The 6,656-nt window shown below is 54.4% G+C and overlaps 1 protein-coding gene across 1 annotated transcript in view; it reads right to left on the bottom strand.

The window, feature by feature from the left end:
• LARP4B (La ribonucleoprotein 4B) overlaps positions 1–829 on the bottom strand; it is a 124,024-nt gene extending 123,195 nt beyond the window's left edge. Inside the window, exon 1 of the mRNA XM_054503608.2 lies at positions 539–829. The gene's annotated coding sequence lies outside the window, so the exon portion shown is untranslated. The remainder of the gene's footprint in view (positions 1–538) is intronic.
• Between the last annotated feature and the right edge of the window lie 5,827 nt (positions 830–6,656).

The raw sequence follows: 6,656 nt of genomic DNA on the forward strand, positions 1-6,656 counted from the left end.
TGGCGCCGCACTGCGGGTGCCGGCGCCCGCCCGGCCTGGGGGCGCTCGCGGCCCGCGACCCCGGCCCCGCCCAGGCCCTGCACGACCCCCGTCCTCGCCGGCCTTCACCCAGCCCCGGCCACCCGACCCTGACCCCGGCCCGGTCTTCCGGGCACCGAGCTCCGTCGACTCCCGCCTCGCCTCAGCGGGTCCTCCTCAGCCCCGGCCTTCCCCTAACCCGGCCCCGGCCCTCCTCGGCCCGTTTTCCCCTGCCCCGGCCCCGGTCCTCCTCAGCCCCGGCTTTCCCTGGCCCTGGCCCCGGTCCTCCTCAGCTCTGACCCTTCCCGTACCCTAGCCCTGGTCCTCCTCAACCCGGCCCCGGCCTTCCCTTGCCCCGGCCCCTGCCCCGGCCCCGGCCCCGGCCCCGGCCCCTGCCCAGGCCCGACCCTGCCCGCCGCGGCCGCGTCCTCCGGGAAGATGGCGGCGCAGTGACAGACGGCGCGGCGCGGGTCCGAGCTGGGCCGAGAGGGACCGCCCGCCGCGGCCTAGGGTGCCTCACCTGTCAGCGCCGCCGCCCCGCCCGACCGGCCGCCCGCGGGCTCCTCGCCTCAGCCCCGGGGCCCGGCGGCCGCGCCACACGCGGGGACGGCGAGGAGAGAGACGGCAGGGAGAGGCGGCGCGGCCGGGCCGGGCCGGGCCGGAGGTAGGGGAGAGGGCGGGCGCGAGCTGGCGGCGGCGGCTGCGGCGGATTCTTCCCCTTTCGGGCCCGAAAATGTCTCAACCCCGGGACTCCAGATCCCCAACGCTCCTTCCCGTTCGCGTGAGAACACACAGCTCCCACTTCCGGGGCCCTGCGGAAGTCCCGCCCCCGCGCGGACCCGCGCCCCGCGCCCTGAACTCGCGCACTCACCCGCCGGTCCCGCGGACTGGCGCTCCGCACCCGGGAGAGCTCACGTCATGGCGTTGCGGCGCGCTGATTGGGCGCATCCGACGTCCGGCCCGCCCCGCCGCCTTCTTGGCCTCTCCGCGCGTACACCCTGCTCGCGGCCTTGCGATTGGCGCGTGCGCGCACATCGCCCCGCCCCGCGCACGCCGCACGTCCGCCCTGCCTGCCGTCCCCGGCGCGACCAGAGCGCCTGACGCTGGGGGCCTGTGTGGGCCCTGACTTCCGGAGGGCTGGGCCCTGGTCATCCGCCACCGCGTGCGCCCCTTAGAGACTCCTACCCGCCGCCCAGGACGGATGGCGACCCCGGCCCTAGCCCGTCCCCAGACCCTGGACCAAGGCCCCGGCCCTGCCCCGAACCTCTCATCCCACCCCCGGGACCCAGGCCCAGGCTCTGCCCCGAACCCCATACCCGGGACCCAGGCCCCGGCCCCGGCCCTGGCCCGAACGCCCCACCCCACACACAGGACACAGGCCCCGGCCCTTCCTCGAACTCCCACCCCACAGCTGGGATCAAGGTTCTGGCCCTGCCCCGAACACCCCACCCCACACCCGGGACCCAGGCCCCGGTCCTGCCCCGAACTCCCAACCCACACCCAGGACCCAGGCCCCGGCCCTGCCCCGAACTCCCACCCCACACCCGGGACCAAGATCCCAGCCCTGCCCCGAATGCCACACCCCACACCCAGGACACAGGCCCCAGCCCTGCCCCGAACTCCCACCCCACAGCTGGGATCAAGGTTCTGGCCCTGCCCCGAAATCCCACCCCACACCTGGGATCAAGGTCCCGGCCCTGCCCCGAACTCCCCACCCGACACCTGGGACCCAGGCCCCGGCCCTGCCCCAAACTCCCACCCCACACCCGGGACCAAGGCCCCGGCACTGCCCCGAACGCCCCACCAGGGACCCAGGCCCCAGCCCTATCTCGAACTCCCGCCCCACACCTGAGACGAAGGTCCCGGCCCCGAACTCCCAATCCCACACCCAGGACCCAGGCCCCAGCTCTGCCCTGAACTCCCCACCCTACACCCGTCACCAAGGCCCCGGCCCTGCCCCGAATCCCCGCCCCACACCCCTAACCAAGGTCTCGGTTCAGCCCCGGAATCCCCAACCCCACACCTGGGATCAAGGCCCTGGCCCTTCGCCAAACCCCCAACCCACACCCGGGACCAAGGCCCCGGCCCCACGTTTCCCAGAGGCGCTGGGTTCGGGCCCACGTTGCAACGAGTCAGATGCTCTTGGTAGCTCAGGGAGGCGTTCACACTCCTGCCGTTTCCCTGAGGATGGTGACGACTCCGAGCTATAGCAGCATACTTTACCTACCCCTGAACAGTTTATGGAAGAAAAGGAAACCAAACAAAGTATGTTGCATTTCCCTTAAGCTTGCTGCGTGATTTCCTGGTTTCTGCTCTGATTGGCTACATATACACATATTATCAATTATTCCAAATTTTAGGTTTGTTCCCCCATTAAAACGGCTTTTCAGGGATACCATATTCATGGTTAACCGTGTACCTGTGCTTACAACTGCTTTTTTAATTTTGTTTTTTGATACAGGGTCTTGCTCTATGCAGGTCTGCACTCTGAGCTCAGAGTGCTGTCCGGGGCCCCCAAAATCTGGGATTAGAGATGGGAGCCGCTGTACCCAGCCTGTGCTTATAATTTTTCGTACTCAGCGTTCAAATGCTGACAATTCTACATTTTGGAAGAAAGTCTCTCCGACTTCCCATAGTGGGTAGACTGTTGACATCAAGGTTGGGTGCCTTCTTTGTGAAACCTTGTTGCATCCTAGCTTTAAGGGAATTTGCAAGTTAAATAATTATATTCATAGCAATGTTTTTAAAGAACATTTAACGACATAAGACAGATTTCCTTTAATATTAAAGGCATGTACATATTTCAGAAAACTTGCTTACCTGGACAACCTGCCCTGCCCAGTAGCCCATAGTGTCCTTGCTTAGGTGCCTGGTTCCTTTACCTCCACGGATAACCTACAGGAGCTTACTCTTGGTTCATAACATTGCTAGGGCCATTGATGTGGTATAAGTCTAGGAATTCTGCCCCAAAATTGGTAGGTTAAACTTTTTTTTTTTTTGAGACTGACTCTCCCTCTGTCACCCCGGCTGGAGTGCAGTGGCATAATCTCGGCTCACTGCAACCTCGGTCTCCTGGGTTCAAGTGATTCTCCTGCCTCAGCCTCCGGAGTAGCTGGGACTACAGCCGCATGCCACCACGCCCAGCTAATTTTTTGTATTTTTACTAGAGATGGGGTTTCACCGTGTTAGCCAGAATGGTCTTGATCTCCTGACCTCATGATCCGCCTGCCTCAGCCTCCCAAAGTGCTGGGATTACAGGCGTGAGCCACCATTTTCCTGGCTGGTAGGTTAAACTTCAATCTTTTTTGTCTATGTCTACATTCCAGCAGACATGTATGTCTTACCTATTACGAAAGAAAGTAATGGGATGGGTTCAGTGGCTCATGTCTGTAATCCCACACTTTAGGAGGCCAAGGCAGGCAGATCGCCCAAAGCCAAGAGTTTAAGACCAGTCTGGGCAATATGTCGAAGCCCCGTTTCTTTAAAAAATTATAAAAAAGTAGCCGGGCATGTGGTGCATGGCTGTGGTTCCAGCTACTCAGGAGGCTGAGGTGGGAGGATCGCTTGAGGTTGAGGCTGCAGTGAGCTGTGATTGTGCCACTGCATTCCAGCCTGGGTGACAGAGCGAGACCCTGTCTCAAAAAAAGAAAAAGAAAAAACCAAAACTAAAACTAAAAGAATTCCATCTCTTATTTCTCTTTGTATTGTGTAATCCTTTCCAACAATCAGAACTGGGCTTTTTGTTCCCTCATGATCTTCTTTTTTTCAAACCTGCGTTTCAGAAGAAACATCCATTTTCACCTTTAGATGTGAGGTTATAACATGAAATACATTTTCATGGCATTTCTACTTAGACAAGATCAGTTTTTTTAAACTTTAGTATAAATTTCTCAAACCATGGTCAGATACTCCCTCATTTCCCATGTCAAGTGGTTACAAATTCTGTCAATCCTACCTAAAAACTCTTTCCTTCTCCCCCTCCCCCAAGTGGTTTTGCCTGTTTTTACTGCTCACCTGGTTTGATTCAGTAGCATCGCTGTTGGTCTCTGCTACAGTCCATTACTCACAGTGCCAGCACACGTTTCCTTAAAAAGCCTCATCACCATCCTCCTGCAATGCGACCTTCACCGGCTCCCTGTTGCCTGCCTAGGAGGATAAAGTCCAAGTTCTCTTATGGAAAGAAGACCCTTCACATGCTAGTTCCAGCCTGTCTTCAGCCCAGCCCCCTGTGTTTCCTTTCCTGCCTTATCCTAAGACACCCTTACCTTCCAATTACACTCACTTTCCAAGCATTTTTGAAGGTATTGAGGGAGTTGATGAGTCTACACTTGAATAAAATACAGACTTTACACTCCAGACTGCACAGTTGACAGGTAAGTCCACAGTTCATAGTGTGGACAGTCCTATACAAAGAAATGGAGAGGTGCCCCAGCTCCAGACGCTGCGCTGCTCTGGAAGTCGAGGGCGGCATTCTTTTGGAGCCTAAGCACTTAGGTCCTAATGAGTGTGAGTCCCCTGGCCTCAAATGTGCTTCCTCTACTTGGATGTCTCTTTCTGGCGGAATCTCGCTTATTTTTCAAGTTACAGCCCAAATGTCAACCACTGAAGTCTTTTAGACAGTTGATTTTCCTTCCGGGCCCTATTATTAGCACTCTGTTTGTAGCTCTGTTGAGCTTCATCACATCATACAATTTTCAGCTGACACTACTGTCATCCCAAAGAAATGGTCAGGCCGCAAGGGCAGAGGCAGCGAGGGCAGTGATCTTGGGACAAAGTCTCTACCGAACAAATACAGCATGTGTATTTCTCCAGCAAAGGCCTACATTTCAACTGGTGTCTGAGAACATTGTTTTGTTTTTCTTTTTTCTTTTCTCTTTTTTTTTTTTTTTTTTTTGAGTCTCCCTCTGTCTCCCAGGCTGGAGTGCAGTGGCACAATCTTGCTCACTGCAACCTGTGCCTACCGAGTTCAAGTCATTCTCCTGCCTCAGCCTCCCGAGTAGCTGGGATTACAGGGATGCACCATGACACCCAGCTAATTTTTGTTGTTTTTGTTTGTTTGTTTTTTGTTTTTAGTAGAGTCAGGGTTTCATCATGTTGGTCAGGCTGGTCTCGAACTCCTGACCTCAAGTGATCTACCTGCTTCGGCCTCCCAAAAATGCTAGGATTACAGGTGAATATTCTTTTCTTTTATCCCCAAGCATTTTCTGTGAAAAAATAAACACCACTTCTCCATTGTGTAGCCGCACTGCTCAAAAATTTATTTTTGATGATTTAGGACTATTCCTTTGCCTATTAATTAAACAAATATTCACTGAGTACCTACTCGGTCTCAGGGACTGCTAATGCTGCAAAGACCAGGAGAGCATCACAGATGAGAAGCAGGTAACCAGGGATGGAGGGTGAGGATGAGGGATGGATGGTGAGGTGAGGCTGTATAGAGTGCTTGGGTGGCTCACAAGCAGGGTCTAAGCCAGCTTAAGAAGGAACCAGAAAACGATGACTAAGCCAGGGCCAGAGACAAACCATCCACGAGAAGGACACAGGTGGGAAGAAGGAGGCAGTGAGTCACGATTTACTATGAGGCAGGCGAGACGCAGTAGCTCAAACCTATAATCCCAGCAAGTTGGGAGGCCGAGGAGGGTGGATCATCTGATGTCAGGAGTTCAAGACCAGCCTGGCCAACATGGTGAAACCCCTGTCTCTAGTAAAAATACAAAAAAATGAGCTGGGCGTGGTGGCAGTCGCCTGTAGTCCCAGCTACTCGTGAGGCTGAGGCAGGAGAATTGCTTAAACCCAGGAGGTGGAGGTTGCAGTGAGCGAGATCGTGCCATTGCACTCCAGTCTGGGCAACAAGAGTGAAACTGTCTCAAAAAAAAAAAAAAAAAAAAAAAAAACCAGATTTACTATGAGGCAAGAAAGACCCTTAGAAGGTTTTGCTATGGAGTATCTCCAGCCACAAAAGCCACTCCAATAGAAACACAATAAGGAACTGGCCTAGGCAAATTAGGTGGAAGTGTTAAAATGAAGAATGGTGGTAATACATTTGAATACTCTGAGTAAAAAAGAACGCATGAGCTTTTACAGATACTAAGAAATATACATGAGTGGGTAAGTAAAAAATAGTAGCAATGAGGAAGGAAAAAAGAAAGCTCTTCTTTACAGTAAAGTGCTGACTAATATATGAAGAAGAGATTTTTTTATTTTTATTTTTGGAGACAGGGTATTGCCCTGTCGCCCAGGCTGGAGTGCAGTGGCACAATCCCAGCTCACTGCAGTCTCGACCTCCTGGGCTCTAGTGATCCTCCTGCCACAGCTTCCCAAGTAGCTAGGACTACAGGCATGTGCCACCATGCCCAGCTAATTTTTGCATTTTTTGTAGATACAAGGTTTCATCATGTTGCTCAGGCTGGTCTCGAACTCCTGGGCTGAAGCAATCCGCTTACTTCGACCTCCCAAAATGCTGGGATTACAGATGTGAGCCACCACACCTGGCCGGAATTATTTTAAAAATCACTATCTTGTAACCACCAGAATTCTGGCAGGAATCACAGATGAATGCTAAAATCATTGGGTGAAATTCTGTTGAGGATATAGATTATGTACACCACCTCAAAGCTTATTAATTGCTTGCTGCTTAT

This window comes from Pongo pygmaeus, chromosome 8 (assembly GCF_028885625.2).
Source record: "Pongo pygmaeus isolate AG05252 chromosome 8, NHGRI_mPonPyg2-v2.0_pri, whole genome shotgun sequence".
Lineage (NCBI taxonomy): Eukaryota > Metazoa > Chordata > Mammalia > Primates > Hominidae > Pongo > Pongo pygmaeus.